Consider the following 26,250-nt stretch of genomic DNA (forward strand, 5'->3'; position numbering starts at 1 on the left):
ACTCACGTGATGATCGGACTTGAGATAGTGGATTTGGATCATGTACCACTCAAATGACTAGAGAGATGTACTTTTTGAGTGGGAGTTCTTAAGTAATATGATTAATTTAACTAATTGTCATGAACATAGTCTAATGGTCTTTGCGAATTACGATGTAGCTTGCGCTATAGCTCTACTGTTTTTATATGTTCCTAGAGAAAATTTAGTTGAAAGTTGATAGTAGCAAACTTTGCAGACTGAGTCTGTAAAACCGAGGATTGTCCTCGTTGCTGCGCAGAAGGCTTATGTCCTTAACGCACCACTTGGTGTGCTGCACCTCGAGCATCGTCTGTAGATGTTGTGAACATCCGACATACACGTTTCTGATGACTACACGATAGTTCAGTACAAAATACTTAATGGCTTAGAAGCAAGGCGCCGAAGATGTTTTGAAACATCACGGAACATAAGGGATGTTCTAAAGAGATGAAATTGTGATTTCATGCTTGTGCCCTTGTTAAGAGGTATGAGACCTCCGACCAGATTCTTTGTCCACGAAGTAGAGGAGAAAATCTCAATCATTGAGCGTGTGCTCAGATTATCTGAGTACGACAATCGCTTGAATCAAGTGGGAGTTGATCTTCCAGATAAGATAGTGATGGTTCTCCAAAGTCACTGCCACCAAGCTCTGAGAGCTTCGTGATGAACTATAACATATCAAGGATAGATACAATGATCCTTGAGCGATTCGCGATGTTTGACACTGCAAAAGTAGAAATCAAGAAGGAGCATCAATAGTTGATGGTTAGTAAAACCATTAAGTTTCGAGAAAGGCAAGGGCTAGAAAGGATACTTCGTGAAACGGCAAAGCAGTTGCTGCACTAATGAAGAGACCCCAGATTAAACCCAAGCCCGGGACTAAGTGCTTCTGCCATGAGGGGAACGGTCACTGAGGCGGAGCAACTCTAGATACTTGGTAGATAAGAAGGCTGGCAAAAGTCGAAAGAAGTATATTTGATATACATGATGTTGATGTGTACTTTACTAGTACTCCTAGTAGCACGAGGGTATTGGATACCGGTTCGGTTGCTAAGTGATTAGTAACACGAAATGAAAGCTACGGCATAAACGGAGACTAGCTAAAGGCGAGGTGACGATACGTGTTGAAAGTGTTTCCAAGGTTGATATGATCAAATGTCGCACACTCCCTCTACCATCGGGATTGGTGTTAAACCTAAATAATTGTTATTTGGTGCTTGCGTTAAGCATGAACATGATTGGATCGTGTTTATTGCAATACGATTATTCATTTAAAGAGAATAATGGTTACTCTATTTGCTTGAATAATCACCTTCAATGGTTTATTGAATCTCGATCGTAGTGTTACACATGTTCATGATATTGTTGCCAAAAGATACGAGGTAATGATGATAGTTCCACTTACTTGTGGCACTGCCGCTTGAGTCATGTTGGTATAAATTGCAAGAAGAGGCTCCATGCTGATGGATCTTTATACTCACTTGATTTTGAATCACTAGTGACATGCAAATCATACCACATGAGCAAGGCCTTGTTTTCATTGAGATGAAACAAGATAGTAACTTGATGGAAGTGATACATTTTGATGTATGCAGTCCAATAGGTGCTGAGGCACGCAGTGGATATCATTATGTTCTTACTTCAATGACGATTTGAGCAGATACAAGAGTAAATCACAAGTCTGAAATATTGAAAGGTTCAATTCTGTTTCAGGAGTGAAATTCGTCGTAACAAGAGGATAAACTGTCTACGATATGATCATAGAAATGAATATCTGAGTTACGAGTTTTGGTACGAAGTTAAGACAATGTGGAAATTGTTTCGCAGTTCATGCCACCTGGAACATCATAGTGTGATGATGTGTCTGAACGTCATAGCCACACACTATTTGGTATGGTGCATGCTATGATGTCTCTTCTCAAATTACCACTATCGTTTATGGATTATGCATTAGAGACAACCACATTCACTTTAAATAGGGCACCGCGTGTTTCCGTTGAGATGACCCAGTATAGACTGAGGTTTAGAGAAATCTAAACTGTCGTTTCTTGAAAGTTTGGGGCTTCGACACTTATGTGAAAAAGTTTCAGTGTGATAAGCTCGAACCCAAAGCGGATAAATGCATCTTCATAAGATATCCAAAACAGTTGGGTACATCTCCTATCTCAGATCCGAAAGCAAAGTGTTTGTTTCTAGAAACGGATCCTTTCTCGAGGAAAGGTTTCTCTCGAAAGAATTGAGTGGGAGGGTGGTAGAACTTGATGAGGTTATTGAACCATCACTTCAACCAGTGTGTAGCAGGGCGCAGGAAGTTGTTCCTGTGGCGCCTACACCAATTGAAGTGAAAGCTGATGATGGTGATCATCGAGCATCGAATCAAGTTACTACAAGCCTCGTAGGTTGACAAGGTCGCGTACTACTGCAGAGTGGTATGGTAACCCTGTCTTGGAGGTCATGTTGTTGAGCAACAGTGAACCTACGAGTTATGGAGAAAGCAATGGTGGGCCCGGATTCTGACAAATGGCTGGAAGCCATGAAATCCAAGAGAGGATCCATGTATGAAAACAAAGTGTAGACTTTGGAAGAACTACTTGATGGTCATAGGACTGTTGAGTACAGATGGATCTTTAAAAGGAAGACAGACGATGATGGTGATAAGTCACTATTAAGAAAAGCTCGACTTGTCGCAAAGATGTTTCCTACAAGATCAAACAGTTAACTATGATGAGACTTTCTCACTCGTAGCGATGCTAAAAGTCTGTTAGAATTATGTTAGTAGTTGCTGCATTATTTATGAAATATTGCACATAGGATGTCAAAACATTGTTTCCTCGACGGTTTCCTTGAGCAAACATTGTATGTAATACAACCAGGAGGTTTTGTCGATCCTGAAGATACTAGCAAGTATGCAAGCTCCAGCGATCCTTCAATGGACTCGTGCAAGCATCTCGGAGTTGGAATATACACTTTGATGAGATGATCAAAGATTTTCGGTTTGTACAAGGTTTATGAGAAACTTGTATTTCCAAAGAAGTGAGTGGGAGCACTATAGAATTTCTGATAAGTATATGTGGTTGACATATTGTGGATCAGAAGTAATGTGGAATTTCTGTAAAGCATACAAGGTTGTTTGAAAGGAGTTTTCAAAGGAATACCTGGAATGCGCTACTTGAACATTGAGCATCAAAGATCTATGGAGATAGATCGAAAGCGCTTAATAGAAGTTTCAACAAGATGCATGCCTTGACAATTATTGAAGGAGTTCAAAATAGATCAGCAAAGAAGGAGTTCTTGGTTGCGTTGTGAGGTGTGAATTTGAGTAAGACTCAAAACCCGACCCCGGCAGAATAAAGAGAATAGACGAAGGTCGTCTTCTTTGCCTTGGCCGTAGAATCCGAAGTATGCCATGCTGGGTACCGCACCTGATGTGTGCCTTGACTCAAAGTCTGTTGAGAGGTACAGAGAGTGATCCATGATTGAATCACTAGCAGCGGTCAAAATTTATCCTTAGTAACTGATGGACTAAGGAATTTTTCTCGATTATGGAGGTGGTTAAAGAGTTCGTCGTAAAGGGTTACGTCGATGCAAGCTTTGACACTAATCCGAATAACTATGAGTAGTGAAACAGATTCGTATAGTAGAGTAGATATTTGGAGTATTTCCGAATAGCACATAGTAGCAGCATCTATAAGATGACATAAAGATTTGTAAAGAACACACAAATCTGAAAGTTTCAGAACCGTTGACAACCTCTCTCACGAGCAAGACGTGATCAGACCCCATAACTATATGGGTGTTGGATTCGTTGGAATCACATGGTGATGTGAACTAGATTATTGACTCTAGTGCAAGTGGGAGACTGTTGGAAATATGCCCTAGAGGCAATAATAAATTAGTTATTATTATATTTCTTTGTTCATGATAATCGTTTATTATCCATGCTATAATTGTATTGATTGGAAACACAATACTTGTGTGGATACATAGACAAAACACTGTCCCTAGTAAGCCTCTAGTTGACTAGCTCGTTGATCAAAGATGGTCAAGGTTTCCTGACCATAGGCAAGTGTTGTCACTTGATAACGGGATCACGTCATTAGGAGAATCATGTGATGGACTAGACCCAAACTAATAGACGTAGCATGTTGATCGTGTCATTTTGTTGCTACTGTTTTCTGCGTGTCAAGTATTTGTTCCTATGACCATGAGATCATCTAACTCACTGACACCTGAGGAATGCTTTGTGTGTATCAAACGTCGCAACGTAACTGGGTGACTATAAAGATGCTCTACAGGTATCTCCGAAGGTGTTTGTTGAGTTAGTATGGATCGAGACTGGGATTTGTCACTCCGTGTGACGGAGAGGTATCTCGGGGCCCACTCGGTAATACAACATCACACACAAGCCTTGCAAGCAATGTGACTTAGTGTAAGTCATGGGATCTTGTATTACGGAAGGAGTAAAGAGACTTGCCGGTAAACGAGATTGAAATAGGTATGCGGATACCGACGATCGAATCTCGGGCAAGTAACATACCGAAGGACAAAGGGAATGACATACGGGATTATATGAATCCTTGGCACTGATGTTCAACCGATAAAGATCTTCAGAATATGTAGGATCCAATATGGGCATCCAGGTCCCGCTATTGGATATTGACCGAGGAGTCCCTCGGGTCATGTCTACATAGTTCTCGAACCCGCAGGGTCTGCACACTTAAGGTTCGACGATGTTTTATGCGTATTTGAGTTATATGGTTGGTTACCGAATGTTGTTCGGAGTCCCGGATGGGATCACGGACGTCACGGGGGTTTCCGGAATGGTCCGGAGACGAAGATTGATATATAGGATGACCTCATTTGGTTACCGGAAAGTTTTCGGGCATTACCGGAAAAGTTTCGGGCTCATCGGTAGTGTACCGGGAGTGCCGGCAGGGGTGACGGGGACCATCGAGAGGGGTGTCACGCCCCAAGGGGTCTCATGGGGTATGGGAAGAGATAAACCAGCCCCTAGTGGGCTAGAATAAGTTCCCACTAAGACCCATAAGGTTTGGGAAGGGAAAAACACAAGGTGGAAAGAGTTTCCAAGTGGGAAGTGGAATCCTACTCCAAGTAGGATTGGAGTAGGACTCCTCCACCTCAAATTTCGGCCAAACCTTGAGGGTTTAAGGCTACCTCCTCCCCTCCCTCCCTCCTATATATACTAAGGTATTAGGGCTGATTTGAGACAACTTTTTCCACGACAGCCCGACCACATACCTCCACGGTTTTTCCTCTAGATCGCGTTTCTGCGGAGCTCGGGCGGAGCTCTGCTGAGATTAGATCACCACCAACCTCCGGAGCGCCGTCACGCTGCCAGAGAACTCATCTACCTCTCCGTCTCTCTTGCTGGATCAAGAAGGCCGAGATCATCGTCGAGTTGTACGTGTGCTGAACGCGGAGGTGCCGTCCGTTCGGCACTAGATCGGAGCGGATCGTGGGACGGATCGCGGGACAGTTCGTGGGATGGTTCGCGGGGCGGATCGAGGGACATGAGGACATTCCACTACATCAACCGCGTTTCTTAACGCTTCTGTTGTGCGATCTACAAGGGTACATAGATCGGAAATCCCCTCTCGTAGATGGACATCACCATGATAGGACTTCGTGCGCGTAGGAAAAATTTTGTTTCCCATGCGACGTTCCCCAACAGTACTCCGCTTCACATGTAGATGCTGCCAGACTTCTTGCTTGCTGCTGCACCAGCTCACTGCCCCACCATTCAAAACATATACGTATCCGCTCTGTGACTTAGAGTCATCCGGATCTGTGTCGAAGCTAGCGTCGACGTAACCCTTTACAACGAGCTCTTCGTCACCTCCATAAACGAGAAACATTTCCTTAGTACTTTTCAGGTACTAAAGGATATTCTTGACCGCTGTCCAGTGTTCCATACCGGGATCACTTTGGTACCTCCCTACCGAACTTATGGCAAGGTTTATATACGGTCTGGTACACAGCATGGCATACATAAGAGAGCCTACGGCTGAAGCGTAGGGGACATAACTCATCTTCTCTCTGTCTGCTGCCGTGGTCGGCGACTGAGTCTTACTCAATCTCATACCTTGCAAAACTGGCAAGAACCCTTTCTTTGAGTTTTCCATATTGAACTTCTTCAATATCTTGTCAAGGTATGTACTTTGCGAAAGACCTATGAGGCGTTGCGATCTATCTCTATAGATCTTGATGCCTAATATGTATGCAGCTTCTCCAAGGTCCTTCATTGAAAAACTCTTGTTCAAATAGGCCTTTATGCTCTCCAACATCTCTATATTATTCCCCAGCAATAATATGTCATCCACATACAGTATGAGGAAAGCTACAGAGCTCCCACTCACTTTCTTGTACAGACAGGCTTCTCCATAAACCTGTATGAACCCAAACGCCTTAATCGCCTCATTAAAGCGAATGTTCCAACTCCGAGATGCTTACACCAGCCCATAGATGGAGCGATGGAGCTTGCAAACTTTGTTAGCACCCTTAGGGTCGACAAAACCTTCTGGTTTCATCATATACAACTCTTCCTTAAGGTTCCCGTTAAGGAACGCTGTTTTGACGTCCATTTGCCAAATTTCATAATCATAAAAGGCGGCAATTGCTAACATGATTCGGACTGATTTCAGCTTCGCTACGGGAGAGAAAGTCTCTTCGTAGTCAATCCCTTGAATTTGTTGAAAACCCTTTGCGACAAGTCGAGCTTTGTATACGGTTACATTACCGTTCGCATCAGTCTTCTTCTTGAAGATCCATTTATTTTCTATGGCTCGCCGGTCATCAGCAAGTCCACCAAAGTCCATACTTTGTTCTCATACATGGATCCTATCTCGGATTTCATAGCTTCAAGCCATTTGTTGGAATCCGGGCCCGCCATCGCTTCTTCATAGTTCGAAGGTTCACCGTTGTCTAACAACATGATTTCCATCACAGGGTTGCCGTATCACTCTCGTGCGGAGCATACCCTTGTGGACCTTCGTGGACCAGAAGTAACTTGATCCGAAGCTTCATGATCATTATCATTAACTTCCTCTTCAGTTGGTGTAGGCGCCACATGAACAATTTCCCGCGCTGCGCTACTATCCTGTTCGAGAGGGGGTGTAATTACCTCATCAAGTTCTACCTTCCTCCCACTTACTTCTTTCGAGAGAAACTCTATCTCTAGAAAGGATTCGTTCTTGGCAACAAAGGTTTTACCTTCGGATCTAAGATAGAAGGCATACCCAATAGTTTCCTTAGGGTATCCTATGAATATGCATTTCTCCGCTTTGGGTTCGAGCTTTTCTTGTTGAAGTTTCTTCACATAAGCATCACAGCCCCAACCTTTAAGAAACGACAACTTAGGTTTATTGCCAAACCACAATTCATACGGTGTTGTCTCAACGGATTTAGACGGTGCCCTATTTAAAGTGAATGCTCAGTTTCTAATGCGTATCCCCAAAATGATAGCGGGAAGTCGGTAAGAGACATCATAGATCGTACCATATCTAATAAAGTGCGACTACGACGTTCAGACACTCCGTTGCGTTGCGGTGTGCCAGGCGGCGTCAGTTGTGAAACAATTCCACACTTCCATAGGTGTGTGCCAAACTCGTGACTCAAATATTCTCCTTCACAATCATATCGTAGACTCTTAATTTTTCTGTCACGTTGATTCTTGACCTCACTCTGAAATTCCTTGAACTTTTCAAATGTCTTAGATTTGTTCTTCATCAAGTAGATATACCCATACCTACTCAAATCATCGGTGAGAGTGAGAACATAACGATAGCCACCGCGAGCTTCAACGTTCATTGGACCACACACATCAGTATGTATTATTTCCAATAAGTCGGTTTCTCTCTCCATTATTCCTGAGAATGGAATCTTAGTCATCTTGCCCATGAAGCACGGTTCGCATGTATCAAATGATTCAAAGTCAAGAGACTCTAATAGTCCATCAGTATGGAGCTTCTTCATTCTCTTAACGCCGATATGACCAAGGCGGAACTGCCACAAGTATGTGGGACTATCATTATCAACTTTACATCTTTTGGTACTCACACTATGAATATGCGTAACATCATGATCGAGATTCATCAAGAACAAACCATTCACCAGCGGAGCATGACCATAAAACATATCACTCATATAAATAGAACAACCATTATTCTGTGACTTAAATGAGTAGCCGTCTCGCATTAAGCAAGACCGTGATACAATGTTCATGCTCAAAGATGGTACTAAATAACAATTATTAAGGTTTAAAATTAATCCCGATGGTAGATGTAGAGGTAGCGTGCCGACGGCGATCACATCGACCTTGGAGCCATTCCCGACACGCATCGTCACCTCGTCCTTGGCCAGTCTCCGCTTATTCCGCAGTTCCTGCTTTGAGTTGCAAATGTGAGCAACATCACCGGTGTCAAATACCCAGGAGCTACTATGAGCGCTGGTAAGGTACACATCAATAACATGTATATCACATATACCTTTAACGTTGCCGGCCTTCTTGTCCGCTAAGTATTTGGGGCAGTTCCGCTTCCAGTGACCCTTTCCCTTGCAATAGAAGCACTCAGTCTCAGGCTTGGGTCCATTCTTTTTCTTCTTCCCGGCATCTGGCTTACCGGGCGCGGCAACGGTGTTGCCGTCTTTCTTGAAGTTCTTCTAACCCTTGCCCTTCTTGAAACTAGTGGTCTTGTTGACCATCAACACTTGATGCTCTTTCTTGATTTCTACTTCTGCAGACTTGAGCATCGAGTACAACTCGGAAATGGTCTTCTCCATCCCTTGCATGTTGTAGTTCAGCACAAAACCTTTGTAGCTTGGTGGGAAAGACTGGAGGATTCTGTCAATTATAGCATCATCCGGAAGTTCGACTCCAAATGAAGTCACACGACCGTGTAACCCAGACATTTTGGGTATGTGCTCACTGACAGAACTGTTCTCCTCCATCTTACAACTAAAGAACTTGTTGGAGACTTCATATCTCTCGACACGGGCATGACTTGAAAAACTAGCTTCAGCTCTTGGAACATCTCATATGCACCGTGTTGCTCAAAACGCCTTTGGAACCCCGTTTCTAAACTGTATAGCATGCCACCCCTGACCAGAGAGTAGTCATCACTCCGCGTTTGCCAGACGTTCAGAATGTCCTGGGCTGTTGTGGGAGCGGGAGGGTCACCTAGCGGCGCATCAAGGACATAAGCCTTTTTAGCTGCTTCAAGGATGAGCTTCAAGTTGCGAACCCAGTCCGCATAGTCGCTACCATCATCTTTCAGCTTGTTTTTCTCTAGGAATGCGTTGAAATTGAGGTTGATGTTGGCCATCTACAATATTTATAAAGACAACTTTTAGACTAAGTTCATGACAACTAAGTTCATTTAATCAAATTAAGTATGAACTTCCACTTAAATCAACATCCCTCTAGTCATCTAAGTGATACATGATCCATGTTGACTAACCTGTGTCCGATCATCACGTGAGACGGACTAGTCACCATGGTGAGCAACTTCATGCTGATCGTATTCAACCATACGACTCATGTTCGACCTTTCGGTCTCTTGTATTCGAGGTAATGTCTGTACATGCTAAGCTCGTCGAGTCAACCTAGGTGTTTCGCATGTGTAAATCTGGCTTACACCCGTTGTATGCGAACGTTAGAATCTATCACACCCGATCATCACGTGGTGCTTCAAGACAACGATCCTTCGCAACGGTGCACACTTAGGGGAATACGTTCTCGAAATTTTAAGAGGGATCATCTTATTATGCTACCGTCGTTCTAAGCAATAAGATGAAAAACATGATAAACATCACAATGCAATCATATAGTGACATGATATGGCCGTTATCATCTTTGCTCTTTCGATCTCCATCTTCAGGCATCGTATGATCATCATCGTCACCGGCGTGACACCATGATCTCGATCATCATGATCTCCATCATCGTGTCTCCGTGAAGTCGTCACGCCAACTACTACTAACACTACTACTATAGCTAACCGTTAGCAATGAAGTAAAAGTAGTAAGCACATGGCGTTGCATCTAATATAATAAATTAAGACAACTCCTATGGCTCCTGCTGGTTTTCATACTCATTGACATGCAAGTCGTGAAACCTATCACAATAACATGATCATCTCATACATCATACATGCAACATCACAACTTTGGCCATATCACATCACATGTCAAACCCTGCAAAAACAAGTTAGACGTCCTCTAATTGTTGTTGCAAGTTTTACGTGGCTGATTTGGGTTTCTAGCAAGAACGCCTTCTTACCTACGTGACAGCCACAACGATGATATGCCAAAGCTATTTACCCTTTGTAAGGACCCTTTTCATCAAATCCAATCCGACTAGAGTGGGAGAGACAGACACCCGCTAGCCACCTTTATGCACGGTGTGCATGTCTATCGGTGGAACGAGTCTCACGTAAGCGTACGTGTAAGGTCGGTCTGGGCCGCTTCATCCCACAATACCGCCGGAATAGAATAAGACTAGTGACGGCAAGCAATTGACAAATCATCGCCCACAACCTTTTGTGTTCTACTCGTGCATAGAATCTACGCATAGAAAACCTGGCTCTGATACCACTGTTGGGTGACGTAGCATAAATTCAAAAAATTTCCTACGCATATTCAGATCTTCCGATGGAGAGACCAGCAACGAGAGACGGGTGAGAGCATCTTCATACCTTTGAAGATCTCTAAGCGGAAGCGTTGCTAGAACTCGGTTGATGGAGTTGTACTCGCGGCGATTCAGATCGCGGTGTGATTCTGATGTAGTGCCGAACCACGGCACCTCCGCGTTCAACACACATGTAGCCCGGTGACGTCTCCTGCACCTTGATCCAGCAAGGAGGAGGGAGAGGTTGGGGAAGATCTCCGGCAGCACGACGGCGTGGTGTCGATGGAGAGACGAGGTCTCCTGGCAGGGCTTCGCCAAGCACCGGCAGAGAGGAGGAGAAAGAAGAGCTGGGCTGCGCCGAGGGAGAGATAAAACTATGTCTCAAAACAGCCCCAAACCTCAACTATATATAGGGGGAGAGGGAGGGCGCGCAACCCTTATGGTTCCCACCCCCAAGGGGTGCGGCAGCCCCCATCTGCGCCAGGAGGGGAGGAGGGGTGTGGCTCACCCTTGGTGGGTCTTAGGCCCACCTGGCTTAGGGTTTGCCCCCCTTCCCTCTCCCCTGCGCCTTGGGCCCCTGGTGGGAGGCGCACCAGCCCACTCTGGGCTGGTTCCCTTCCACCTTTTGGCCCATGTCACCTTTTGGGGCTGGTGGCCTCTCCCGGTGGACCTCCGGAACCCTTTCCGGTGGTCCCAGTACGTTACCGGTGACGCCCGAAACACTTCCGATATCCGAAACCATCTGTCCTATATATCAATCTTTACCTCCGGACCATTCCGGAGCTCCTCGTGATGTCCGGGATCTCATCCGGGACTCCGAACACCTTTGGATAACCTCGTATAACAATTCCCTATAACCCTAGCATCATCGAACCTTAAGTGTGTAGACACTACGGGTTCGGGAGACAGGTAGAGGTGACCGAGACAGCTCTCTGGCCAATAACCATCAGCGGGGTCTCGATACCCATGGTGGCTCCCACTTGCTCCACGATAATCTCATCGGATGAACCACGATGTCAAGGATTCAATCAATCCCGTATACAATTCCCTTTGTCTGTCGGCATAGAACTTGCCCAAGATTCGATCGTCGGTATACCTATACCTTGTTCAATCTCGTTACCGGTAAGTCTCTTTACTCGTTCTGTAGCACGTCATCGTGTGACTAACTCCATAGTCACATTGAGCTCATGATGATGTTCTACCGAGTGGGCCCAGAGATACCTCTCCATCACACGGAGTGACAAATCCCGATCTCGATCCGTACCAACCCAACAGACACTTTCAGAGGTACCCGTAGTGCACCTTTATAGTCACCCAGTTACATTGTGACGTTTGATACACCCAAAGCACTCCTACGGTATCCGGGAGTTGCACAATCTCACGGTCGAAGGAAAAGACACTTGACATTAGAAAAGCTTTAGCATACGAACAATACGGTCTAGTGCTACGCTTAGGATTGGGTCTTGTCCATCATATCATTCTCCTAGTGATGTGATCCCGTTATCAGTGACATCTAATGCCCATGACCAGGAAACCATGATCATCTATTGACTAACGAGCTAGCCAACTAGTGGCTTGCTAGGGACACATTGTGATCTATTTATTCACACATGTATCACTGTTTCCTGTTAATACAATTATAGCATGAACAATAGACGATTATCATGAACAAGGTAATATGATAATAACCATTTTTATTGCCTCTAGGGCATATTTCCAACATTTGTCTCCTTGACTATAAATGATGCTTAATGGCACTGATATCTGGGTGTTGTATTATGCCCTTATCACATAGTATAATGCTATCATGTCAAAGATTATGTGTATTCATTTTGTACTCAACGTATGCATGCATTAAATGCAAGCTCTAGAGCCCTTCTGATGCGGAAACTGGACCGCAGTGGCACTGCAACCAGGTACTGCTATTGTGTTAGTTTTTGCTCTGCCCTTCTATGAGTGTGGTGGCAGATAATGCACACAACTATTATATGTACTAGAAACGGAAGATAATTGAGAGTTGGTGGGTATTTACTTGTTCAACCTGCATGTCAAAGGGAATGTAGAGGTCAATAATAGTTTCTGAGATAACGATCGGTCCACCAAAAATTTTTGCAGCACCCTGAATAGTTGTCTCCTCGTTCAGGGACAATGCATATCCATAAACTCAGCTCTGCATTTTTTCCTAAAGAATGTTTTGCCTGAATTGGGAGCAAACCCGGACAGTTCTAAACCACGATGTAAATTAGTATTCAAAGAGGTTTTGAGCAAATCCGGTAACTATGTGTAGGATATGCATACATGTTGAAATGCCCAGATTGGGAAACGTCTACCATGATCCTTACTATGTAAAGTATGAATACTACTGTACTGATGCATGACAGCACAATACATTATAAAGGCACTACATGAGTGACACAAACAGTTCTTTTCTGAAAAGCACAAAAGTTATATCTGATTTGCCTATCTAAATTTTCATTTGGTAGAATATGCAAATGATTGCACAGTACCTGATGAGACCTACAAACTTGGAAGCGGTACTGTGGTAGCAACACAAACAAATGGCTTATTCCATTTTAATCAATACGTGATACTTGCTTAGAAATTCATATAAGTTTTACAGTAATTGGCTAGTAAATTACACATTGACTTTTAAGAAGAGATATGTTACTAGCTTTGGTGTATTCTTATCTTGTTTCTGCAAGAAAAATACCAACATAAACGGAAGAAATATGAAAACTCATAGAAAAATAATGCAGAAGGAATCGGTTGACAAGACTAAAACTCAATGCTCGTGGCAAGACTAACCTATTATTCGAAATAGAATTAATATGGTAATCATGAGCATGAGCATATATGCGTCGACATCTATACATAATTATCATTCATGGATTTAAATAATGCAGTTTTCTTATTGCAAAAGAGTGCATTCATCATTCATCATATTTTACCTTTTTCTTATTGCAAAAGAATGCACTTTTAGTGAATAACATATAGCGATCGGAGATGTCACAGGAAAGCGGAAAACTGTATGACAAAGGAAAAGGAGGTATGTCTATGCCAATCACATGTCTACATATAAGGTATACAGTTATATTTCACAACTTATCCTACATTAATTATTACCAGTTGTTGAATATGAGAGGACACCGAGGCGACAACCCACCATTACCCACCGACCACTGTCTGGTTTTTTCATACGCGACCAAACATACACTACTAACAACAGTGTTTCGTCTTCCGACGATGATGACAATCTGTCGACCCAGCTCCGTATGATGGTTCCCATAGCTGACAACCTCACAGCCTTTCGGCCAGTGCAGCATGTCAAAACCCCAAGTGGTATCGCCCTTACCCACTGACAAATTTTCCGTTAGCTGTGTTACATTTCATAACCAAAGTGGGCCATAAAATGGATCTTCAGGAAATCACTCTCGTGAAGTCACCTACAATGATCATCATGCATCACTTGGAGGAAAACATAGCACCACTGACCATGATATTGTTTCATATATAGCACCAACGCTCAACACCTCACAGTCTGGTCCTCAACAACTTGCTTCAAGCGAAGTCATTGCATCAGACAAAAACAGAAAAGGCGAAACCAATATATAGCTTGGCAAAATAAGTTAACACCTGAACAGAAGGAGGAGATCAATGCACGTCGCAGAGCAGCTAGGAAAACAAAAACAGATGATGAGAGAAATTCCCGTCAAAGAGAAGCTATGCAACATATCACATCAGAGGAGAAGGAACAGAGTAACGCACTTATAAGGGCGGCCTACCAAAATATGTCGATCGAGAACAGGCAAGATAGGAATAGCTATACAAGGGCCGCATACCAAAATATGACCGCCGACGAGAAGCAAGACACAAACTCCCACCGAAGAGCACGTGTGCAAAACATGTCACCCGAAGAGAAGCAGAATATGCGAGCTCAGCGAAATGTAAAACTCGCAGCTAGGCGCAACACCCCTTGCATTGAATCCATAGCAATGCCACGACCAGATGCATCTAACTTAGCTGCCCCCAACCTAATGTCGACCACTCATCCGTTCATAGTCGGGGAACCCGTTGCTTCATCTCATGCCCTCGGGCCAGCAAGTAAGGCTGGTCACGGCTTGGAATGAGACGGTAATCCCCCCATCTTTACACTACTTGATATGTCCATGTGTGTTCAACCTGTATTTACTCGCTAACTAACGGTGCCGGCGAGTACCTTAGTCGTACCCTGGGCGATGGAGATCAACGGGAAGAGCACATAAATGCATCGCAACAAAGCAATGATCAGCGAATATACGACAACCAGAATCATGCCCATGAGCAGAGGCATGAGACCAGAGCACAACATAGGGCTAAGCAGCGAGCTGACAAAGTAGGTATGACTACAAAGAAGATTCAAGGGAATGCCATAAAACGAAGGGCACGCAGGAAGAATATACAATAAGGTAAGAAGTCAGCATTGCTAGACTGTCATAATGCAAGCTTTGAAGCTAAGCAGAGGACTCCCCGCCAAGAGGCAAGTACCTTAGATGTGAACAAATCACCAACAAGCTCATCTAGACCACCCACAGGAATTGCTTCACTGGCTTCCCCCCTTCATCAAGTACGTCGTCTTACACCATAGGGACCGATGGTAACCCTATCATCTTTACTGTCCACCATGTCACCGGTCACACTAAACCTTCCTCCCCCTTCATCAAGCATGTCGTCTTACCGGCTCAACAATGTTGCAGCTGATATGGAAGCCTTCCTCAGCGGCATAATGGACGATAGTGCACTCTCCGATGGCCTCATGGATGATGAGTACTACCTATTTGCCGGTGAAGGTACTCACAGGCGCCTTTCACTTCTCGTCCATGTATACTATTCATTTATGATGTGAATCCTATCATGACATGTTATGTCTCGACGATGCTTGCAGGATACAATGCTGATGGCACGGACATCGATCAGCCCATGGACACCTCCGAAATGGGACCTATCGACCTTGATCCTTTTAACTATGTCTACTCGAACATCCCAGACAGCACGCACATCCTGAAGCACGCGGCAAACTGTGACCATTGCATAGCCAAGAAGTTCCAGTATGAGACGGATGGCTTCTGTTGTCGAAACGGGGAAATAGAGTTGGCAAACCAGAGCCTATTCCAGAGCTGATGAGTTTAGGGTCTAGCGCAGATGCAGACTCTTGGCACTTCTGGGGGAGCATTCGGTTCTTCAACGTTCACTTCTCCTTCACTACCCTTTGCGCCAGCCTAGACAACAACTATACGAACATGAAGTCTTGGGTATACACATTTCGGGTGTAGGGCACTATTTACCACAAAGTGCATTCGTTCGGTCCAATAGCTCTTCCTGGACATCTGTAGTTGTACTTCTATGAGGACGACCTCAACTTAAGCCATCGCAAGGAGGCTACCAAAAAAATTGGACCAACGCGCTGTCAACAAGTTAGTGGACATCCTCAGGGGCAACGCCTAATCCCAACAATTTAGAAGTTTGGGTGTCCACAAGGAAAACCTCGAGGAGTACCGCATAGACCTCAACATTGACCAGAAACAAGATCAACGGAGATATAACAGACCTGTGTAAGCCGAGGTGGCTGCGATTTGGGTCGAGGGAAACGATCTAGCAAACAGGTTCAACCGCAACATTACACTCTATGGGGACAACAATGAGAAGCATAGTATACATGCCACAGATGGCTGCTATGACCCGCTCTCGTATCCCCTCTTTTTCCCAAGGGGGGAGCTTGGTTGGCATCTAAATATCCCGAAGCGCAATGTCCCTTGGGAGCTTGCACAACAACCAAGATGGAACCATGATAACGATTCAGGTTTGCCCATTTGGTATGCTTATATGCAAAAAAAATAACATTGTCTATCCTTCCCATATGGTAACTAACCTTCTTCTATCACGTCTTTGCATAGAGGGGAATAGCCGAATATGCGTCTCTGTCAGGGATTACTACTGTTACCGGCTACAGACATGCCCTGCGATATTCAATCCCATATTCACGGAGCACGCATGTTCCAATAGTGGGGTGTGGACATGTTCATCAAGATTGAGGGTTGTAGGCTGAAGTGGATCAGGGACCACCAAACACAGATATGACAATATATATCAAGGCCTTGTGGATAGCATCACGGTTGGGGAGGTGCGAGCGAGCGCTGTTGGCAAGATGATTGTGCTCCCGGGGACGCATCAGGGGAGCAACCAAGACATGAAGGGGAGGCATATGGACGCAATGGAACTGGTGCAGACCTATGGGAAGCGTGACAACTTTTTGACTATGACGTGCAATCCTAGCTAGGAGGAGATACTGAATGAGCTACTTCCTGGCTAGACACCCCAGGACCGACCATATCTTGTCGCACGCGTGTTTAGGGCCAACTTGGAGACCATGAAAGAGATTTTGTTCAAGAAGCACATCCTGGGTGTTGTGGTGGCGCATGTGTATGTCGTCGAGTTCCAGAAGAGGGGCCTCCCCTACGCGCACTTCCTGTTGATCATGAATAGAGAATATAAACTTGTGATGCCAGAGCAGTATCACCGCATCATATCCGTAGAGCTCCCGGACAAGCATAAGTATCCAGAGTTGTATGCCATGGTCGTGAAGCATATGATGCACGGCCCATGCGGTAATCCAAATCCCAAAAATGTGTTTATGCGAGACTTGAAGTGCAAGAGCCAGTACCCACGACAATTCAACCAGAACACCTTACACGGGAAGGATTCATACCCTGTCTATCGACGGCGGGATGATGGTCGTCAGGCTAAGGTCCGACGTCAGATGCTGGATAACAGATGGGTGGTGCCTTACAACCCTTATGTGTTGCGGATGTTCAACTACCACATAAATGTCGAGGTGTGATCCAGCATCAAGGCCGTCAAGTACCTTTACAAATACGTATACAAGGGCCATGATCGAGCTTCAGTCAGCATCGACCAGTCTGACAACAAAGGGGTTGTAGACAAGATTAAAAGGTACATCGATGCGAGATGGGTTACTCCACCAAAGGTGATGTGGAGAATATTCGGCTTCAATCTTTCCGAGAGTTTCCCGTCGGTCCTACAGTTGACGCTTCATCTCCCAAATATGCATAGTGTCACGTTCAAAACAGGACAGGACCTGACCGATGTCGTCGCCCGTGATAAAGCATCTAAGTCAATGCTAACGGAGTATTTCCTCGCTAATCAGCAGCATGTTTGAGCTTGAGACATCACGTACAAGGACTTTCCGGGAAGTTTCACATGGCAGAGAGCAAAGTACTGGAGGCCGAGGCAAAAGCAACACCAAGTAGGTCGAATCGTGTGAGCACATCCAGCCGAGGGGGGCGGTACTTTCTACGAGTGCTGCTCAACCACGTACCAGGCAAGACATCCTTCGAGGACCTGAGGACCGTGGACGGTGTGCTATGTGATAGCTTCCATGAGGTTGTCGAGAGATTGGGCCTCATCGAGGCCGACAACATGCTTGACGAGTCTCTTATAGAGTCAACACAACTCGCAATGCCAGCCTCGCTCAGGAGGCTCTTTGCAACAATCTTGGTATTCTGCGAGCCAGGTGACGTGCGCGATCTATGGGATAGGCACCTAGAGGCGATGTCTGATGACTACCGCCGATCACACACCTGCTCAAAGGCAGTGGAGCAGATGGTGTTGCTAGACATCAGGGACATGCTACAGTCTATGGGCAAAGACATAGCGTTGTTCCCTCTTACGAACATCGACGAGACCTATGATACTACTAGAGGCGAGGCCAGAGAAGTCACAGAGGAGTCCACCATTGAGGTTGACGCACACGACATTGCTTTAGCGTCCTCGCTAAACCATGAGCAAAGGCTTGCATACGACGAGATCCTCACAACAGTAGATGCCGGTGATGGGGGAGTATTCTTTGTCGATGGCCCGGGAGGCATGGGGAAGACCTTCCTATACAGGGCACTGCTCGCAAAGTTTAGGGGGGAGGGCAAGATAGAGGTGGCTACGACGACGTCGGGCGTCGCGGCCTCGATCATGCCTGGAGGCAGGACATCCCACTTGAGGTTCAAGATCCCACTCAGCATTGAAGATGGGGCGTCGTGCAGCTTCACCAAGCAAAGTGGGATGGCCAAGCTCCTACGCATGGCTTCCCTCATCCTATGGGACGAGGCCAGCATGACAAAGCGTCAAGCTATTGAGGCACTGGAAAATAGCATGCAGGACATTATGGGACGACGGCACCAACCGTTCGGGGGGGAAACTGTCGTGTTCGGTGGGGACTTCTGGAAGGTACTTCCAGTCGTCAAGAAAGGGTCACAGGGTCAGATAATCGATGCGACCATGCGGCGTTCGTACCTTTGCAAGGGTATGCGCCAGCTAAGGCTCATCACGAACATGAGGGTGCATAATGACCCGTGGTTCGCAGATTACTTGCTAAGGGTAGGCAACGGCACTAAAGAAACCGACGAGGAAGGCAGCATCAGGCTCCCTCAAGACATTTGTGTGCCGCCAACGGGAGACGGTGTTGACCTAGAGAAGCTAATCGACCATGTATTTCCTGCTCTAGACCACAACATGTCTGATCCTAATTACATGACATCTCGAGCGATCCTCTCCACCAAGAACGACAACATTGATAAGATAAACACACGCATGATAGAGCGCTTCCAGGGTGAAGAGAAGATCTACCATAGTTTTGATAGTGCAAAGGATGACCCACACGGCAACTATGCCCCCGAGTTCCTCAACAACCTAACTCCCAAGGACTGCCTCCGCATGCCCTCAAACTAAAGATAAATTGCCCCATTATACTATTGAGAAACATAGATCCAGCTAATAGGTTATGTAACGGCACAAGGCTTATGGTCCGGGGTTTCCAGAGGAACGCCATCGACGCAGAAATCGTGCTGGTAGAAGGGTATTCCTTCCTCAGATACCTCTTTGTCCATCCAATGATGATATCTTCCCTTTCAAGTTCGAGAGGGACGAGTTCCCTATTAGGCTCAGCTTTGCCATGACGATCAACAAGGCGCAAGGACAGACCATACCGATTGTCGGGGTGTACCTACCGGACCCGATTTTCTCTCAAGGTCAGCTCTACGTTGCATTGTCTAGAGCCACCGCGAAGAGGAACATTAAGATTCTCGCCATCAAGGACGACGGCAAGGGTAAAGCCAAGGGCAAGGAACAAAGCAAGAATTCAAAGAAGCGAAAAAGGTCAGAGCACTTATTAACGACCATGATGAACATAGTATACAAGGAAGTCCTTCGCACATAAAGTAGCCGGATCAATAGCATGAGTCTGGGTACATTACAATAGGCTTGTATAGTCGAAATTGAGATTCCAGAATGATAGCATGAGTCTGAGTGCACTGTACTTTGCTTAAAAAGCGTGAGTCTGAGTGTCTATGTACATAAAGAGTTCTCCCATTTGGATGCCACTAGAACGAAACGAGCTTGTAAATAATTGTTAACCATATTATATTTATTGTTATCGAAAGGCTATGCCTCTACCAGTCTCTTGAAAGAAGTAAAAGAAATGCAGCCTTGATAATTGAACGCCTACATTCAGTTTACTTAACTTGTTTTTCTCACTGGGTTCAGTCTGTCATGTCCATGGGGGTCTTTATGAGAAATGGTAGTGTCAGCTTTAAATGTTTGTTGAAATGGGTTGACCAAAACAAATAAACCTACAGTTACCTGATTATAACTCACTGCTAGAACCAAAGGAATGAGTACTTGGTGTTTAAATAATAATATTAACAGAAGTTGAAGCACTACACTTGAGCCCTTCATCTGTCGTGCTGAGGGTGTGTGGGCATTGCAAGAGATGGGGTGACGTTCCAACTCCCAAGAACGAGCTGGGATGGAAAATGAGAAATTTACGTACCAATAAACCTTGAGATGATGGAGCGATGGTGCAATGTCTTATCGCTTATTTCTCTCTCTTTCTCTCTCATTCCTCTTGATATCTCTCGTTCATCCCCCCCCTTTATCTCTGCTAATTCATGTCTCTCTCCATGATTGAGGACATGCCCTGGGTACCAGTAATTAGAGATTGCTATTGCAGGAACGTAGTTTGCTTGCTCATCGATCTCCTGGAGTGTTTCAAACCTGCCACTTCACTTGTGCAAGGAACCGAGTAAGAAGTTACATTTTTAATTTTTAATTTTATTGGTGTTGGTTAGTTTATTGGTCATGTATGCCATAGTGATCATTAAGGATATACTGCAAGTACCGAGAAACTAATAAATTGATTCAGAACAAATAGAACTGATTGATGATGGCAACACTAAAATATACCCCATGTGCTTCAAATGCCTAGAAATAGTGAGAGTGATTGGGTTAGCGCTTCCCATCTCCAATCCCAGCAACATAAATGATTGTGATTCTAAAGGGTTCAGAAGCCATAGTATGTATAGATCTGAAGCATAACAATAGACTTATGCAAGCTATGTTGACTATTTACTAAGAATGTGTGCAATAGTAAGTTGAAAACAGGAAACCATATTTTTTGTTTCCCGCTAATTAACATGTCATCTGAGAAGGTGTGAAATTGATAACGCAACCAACTCATACCAAATTTGCAAGAGGTAAGTAACTAAACTAAAGCACGTCCACTCATATATTAGGACCATCAATTTACTTTAGTTACATGAACGGTTTGTGTTCTTGTTTTTATGAGATTCCAGGCAGGTAGGGTATAATATACTATATCATGAGTGGATAAGCACGAGAGTACTAAACAAAACTCTTGCATTGTTGGTTTCTTATTTTCTTAATTAATTTGTATATTCGGTTGTATACCTCATATATTATATCAATATCCTTCAAGTTGTCTTATCGAAACTCACATAATAGACTTAAGAAGAAATTTCTAAAATAGGAATTCTGACAGCTTGAAGGGTTCTTTTCACAAAAGTTGAAACAGAAGTGGTAGAGGTTTGTCTTGATCGGACAAGAAAATTGGCAGATAACTACACCGGTCTCCAATATTTCTTGATTTTCAGTAATGGGCGGAACTGGCTTCGGCCTTGGTTCATTGCTTTTGGAGTATCTATCAGTAGATTATGACAGGAAATCTGTATCTTGCAAACTGTGTAGGCAAAAATTATGACGTATTGAAGAGATGAGAGAATGGTGTCAAAATGTGGTTGATTACCTTTTAAATTGTGTTACAGGATTCAACGAGGTATGTGTATACAGTATACTTCCATGTCTACTTGATTCTTCTTTATAGAATGCGGACCGAGGTTGTTTGGAATGTTAAATATGTGCTCATACGATGTCTGGACTGAGCAATCTATTTACTGACGGACGATTTTTAATGATGTTTTATGAAGTTGTGAAATTATGCAAGGAAAATCTTGTGAGTGGAATTAATGAGTATGGTGCTTGTGATGTTTCCTCCAAAGCTCTTTTCAAATCAATCGTTCCTATATTCTTATGTGTATAAATTCTCCCCTAAATCCTACTCCCTCCATAAAGAAACATAGGATTTGTAAGTATGCAATCATAATATATTTATATGTATATTGGTATGTCAAATTTGGAAGTTTTTGTTTCCAAAAATATAGTTTTTACTCAGGTCTGAAAATTCCATTAGTAGTTTGGTTATGTTAGAGTAAGTAGGAGGGTGCCTATTAGTTAATAACAATTTTGGGAGAACTGGTTATATTTGCAATCTACGTGTTCAACCTCATTTTCATTTATCATACATATGAGAAACGGCAAATAAGGTCATTGGAGATGTGGTTATAGAACTGATTATAGATGTGCATCCAGCACAAGACTATTTTTTCTTTTGCAAGATGGTTCAATGTACCTTTTCATCCATACTGATAATGTACAAACAGGAGCTCTACTAACATCAATTGGCCAAAGTACATCTGCACTTTATGAAATGGACATTATAAATATGATAGGAGAATGAAGAAGTAGACACTGAACTATGGAGAAAAACAATCATGACTAAATATCAAGAACTATTTGTGTCGACAAATATGGTGGAATCCTCACAAACAAACCATGTTTGACTCAAGTCAAGTGCTTGGATGTATCACTCTTGCATATTTTCACTCTCATTCTGCTCAAACATTAGCCTTAGATATTTTATATGTTTGTTTCAAACTCAATATTATAATATTGTTCAGCTCCATGCCATATTGCTCAGCACTTTCCAGCAATATAAGGTGACGTGGGTTAGTCGTAGTGCAAATGGAGTCGCTGATAGGTTAGCTAAGATTGGAATGGGGGAAAGCTTTGTAAGGTCTGGCTTTCTGTTCCTCCAGATTGCATTCTGGACATTATTTCAGACGAGATTTTTGTTTACGTCTAATAAATAAAGAAGCAACATTTACCCTAAAACTAGATAGAAAACTATACTTTTGTTACACTAACTAATTTCATGTGGTTAGAGCTTTAAACGAGTTTATGGGAAACAGATTACGCAAAAACTCCTTATCCAAACAACCCAATCCTAACCGTATACGATACTACTCATCTAGCTAGCCTTCAAAGCGTGTGTGTATATAAGAGAGACTCAATCTACCATCGGGATTTTTTGCTTACCTCGACAATCGAACTTCACCGAGGTACCAATCCAATAGAGTTGCCGATGCAGGACGCGGAGGGAGAGAGGGGAGTTGACCCTCAGAAGGTAAGATCCATTCCTCTGTTGGATTGGTCGATCTCCGCCGCATGGCTTGCTGCAGGGTGTCCTCGCGGTGCACGGCTCGCGTCAGTCGTCGGGCGTTCCCATCAGAATACACCGACCACGCGTCAGTCGTCGGGCGTTGCCAGCAGAATACGCCGACCGGCCTGGCGACGCGAAATGGGGGCGCGTGACGGGGGACGCAGCGCAGAGGGCGTCGCGCATGGATGCCGCCGGCTCCAAGCTCGTCCGCGAGAGCGCTGGCCCCCGGATCTCGCACAACAACACGGATTGGTGGGGTTGGGTGCGAGGCTGACGACGGCGCAGCCATGTGGTAGGGAGAGGCGGGGGTTGCGAAGTTGCTCCGGGAGCTCTACGGATCATCGCAAGGTGTGCGCCATGGCGCGCCGGCGGCAGCACAAAGGTCCTAGTGAGTGGCTAACACGGGAGGGGAACGGGATGGGGAAGTGAGGACACGGAGGAGATTGGGTTGGTGACGGGGAGGTGAAAGGGCGAAGTTGCTCCGGGAGCTCTGCGGATCGTTGCAAGGTGTGCGCCATTGCGCGCCGGCGGCAGCACAAAGGTGATGGTGAGTGGCTAACAATGCAGGGGAAGGGGATGGGGAAGTGAGGATATCGGGTTGGTGAGGGGGAGGGGAAGGGGACATTCGCGTGAGAAGAGAGTAAGATAGAGGTACTGGTGAGTGAGAGTAGAGTGAGATTGGGTTGCTGTAGAGTGTAGACCGGGCCACCGTGATGACTGACGTATATATTATACATAGCATATTAAGCCAGGTATTTAGACAGTGCTCGCTCCGGTCCTTTTTACTCCGTGTATTAGATTTCGATCAAGTCAATCTTTACCAAGCTTGATCAAATTTATATTAGTTATCAATCTTTTTATTCTTTTATTTTGCAAATTACATATGAATTATGATATTGTTACCTAGAAAAAATTGATACTATATCTCACTTTTACAGATTATTTCAATCTTAGATATGGATATTGTTAACCATCAAAATGAACCTACCAAAAAGAGCCCGAAGGTGATAGATATGGATATTGTGGATCGTGGAAAAGAACCGTCCGATACGATCCCGGCGGTTATGTTGTTGGAGGAGACCAAAAGCTCAGCAAGTACTATACAACCTACAGATGCGAAGATACATATATCCAATTCAAGTCATACCAAACCAAAAAGAGCAAATATAAATATTACACCACAAGGTACTTACTTTTATAGTGATTATCGTCCTTTTCATTCTATTGGTCTTTTTTATGATCTACTAATTTTGCTTCATGTCATTCCATCACAGATTATATTTGCACCCCGCATGATATTTCAATTATTAAATCAATCATAACCTTACATTCAAATACTAAGTTGGTGCACATCAATGATGCATTATTATCAAATGCTGAGATGAGATGCCTTACGCACGATGATGTGTTTTTGCACGATGATGTAAGTCAAACCACACAAACTCTTTTAAGCTAACAAAAATGTATTCTATTTTCGCACAGTAAGTGTATTAACATTTAAATGTATTCTATCTTTGAAACTGTAGGTAATAAATGCATACATATATTGCATTAGTGCCCAGGAGCACCTACAAGATAGAGTGGGTGGAAAGGTACACATTGAAAGCACGTTTGTGTCTTCGCTGCTAAAAGAAAGATGAGATAGACCCGGCAACACATCGTCACATTGTAAAACGAGTAAATACTTTTCTGGAGCATGACATGGTCAGTCTTAACTCACTACACTTACATATAATGATGCATCACTTTTTTACGTGAGAGTAATTACGTGTTATATTATATAATATTTATTGCTTTAGGTATTCCTTCCGATTAACATTACAAAATACCACTGGTATCTATCGGTTCTCAGTGCGAAGAAACGAGAGATACATGTATTGGACTCACTTGGAATTGGCATGAACCGAAGTGACCTCACTATGACGGTAAATGTCTACTTCATGTGTTTCTTTCCCTAGATATTACATTTCATTTGCCTAATACGTGGTGACTTTTTTATATTTCATAGACAGAAGGACTTGACAAGCATATAAAAATCGCATGTGATATGCCGGAGTTTAAGAGAGGTGATAGGTGGCGGGACCTCGATATTCTGAATTGGACAGTCGTAGAACTGTTCCAAAAGCCACTCCAAACAGATGGGTATGATGAGCACATCTCATATTTGAACTGAATTCTAGAGAAATTTATGATAGATAGATAGTAACTCTTGTGAATAATAAATTTTATACACAAATATGTTCTTATTTTATAGCCAAAACATTGAGGTAATAGATACATTTGACGATGCATGGAGACATGTACAATGAACATTATTACTTGTCTAAATACTTTATTTATATTGAGATGAAAGCCTAAAGGAATATTTCAATATTGCAGCACGTCATGTGGATTGTTTATGTTAAATTTTATGGAGTATTGGATAGGAGAACTTTTGTCAGATCAATTCACTCAGGTATCTCTTTTTTCTAAATATCAGATTTCATCTCAAATGCACATGCTTTTTTAACGAATTATTTTTAATTGCTGAATTATTTTTAATTGCTATATCCAGGAGGACATGAAAGAATTTCGACGAAAATTAGTTTTCATACTATTGGAGATAGAACTAAATAAGTTAAAAGGAAATCCAATATACTATCAGCCTGGCAATGAAGAAAAAGAATCGGATTCTGATGTTGAGCTCCTCGATGATCGAAAGCATAAACGGCAAGATTCTCCTTATGGAGCCGAAGACAAAAGCCCCCTTCCAGCCCCCATCATGGGTGTAGACCCGCATGATTTAGTTGACAAAATATGCAATGACATCATGTCAATTAATGATGTTGATTCATTGGAGTAAGCACCATGTCTAAGAAATATAAAGTTTCAATATAAACTATTACAATGTTACAATTATTAATTGTTA

Source organism: Hordeum vulgare, chromosome 4H, assembly GCF_904849725.1.
Source record: "Hordeum vulgare subsp. vulgare chromosome 4H, MorexV3_pseudomolecules_assembly, whole genome shotgun sequence".
Lineage (NCBI taxonomy): Eukaryota > Viridiplantae > Streptophyta > Magnoliopsida > Poales > Poaceae > Hordeum > Hordeum vulgare.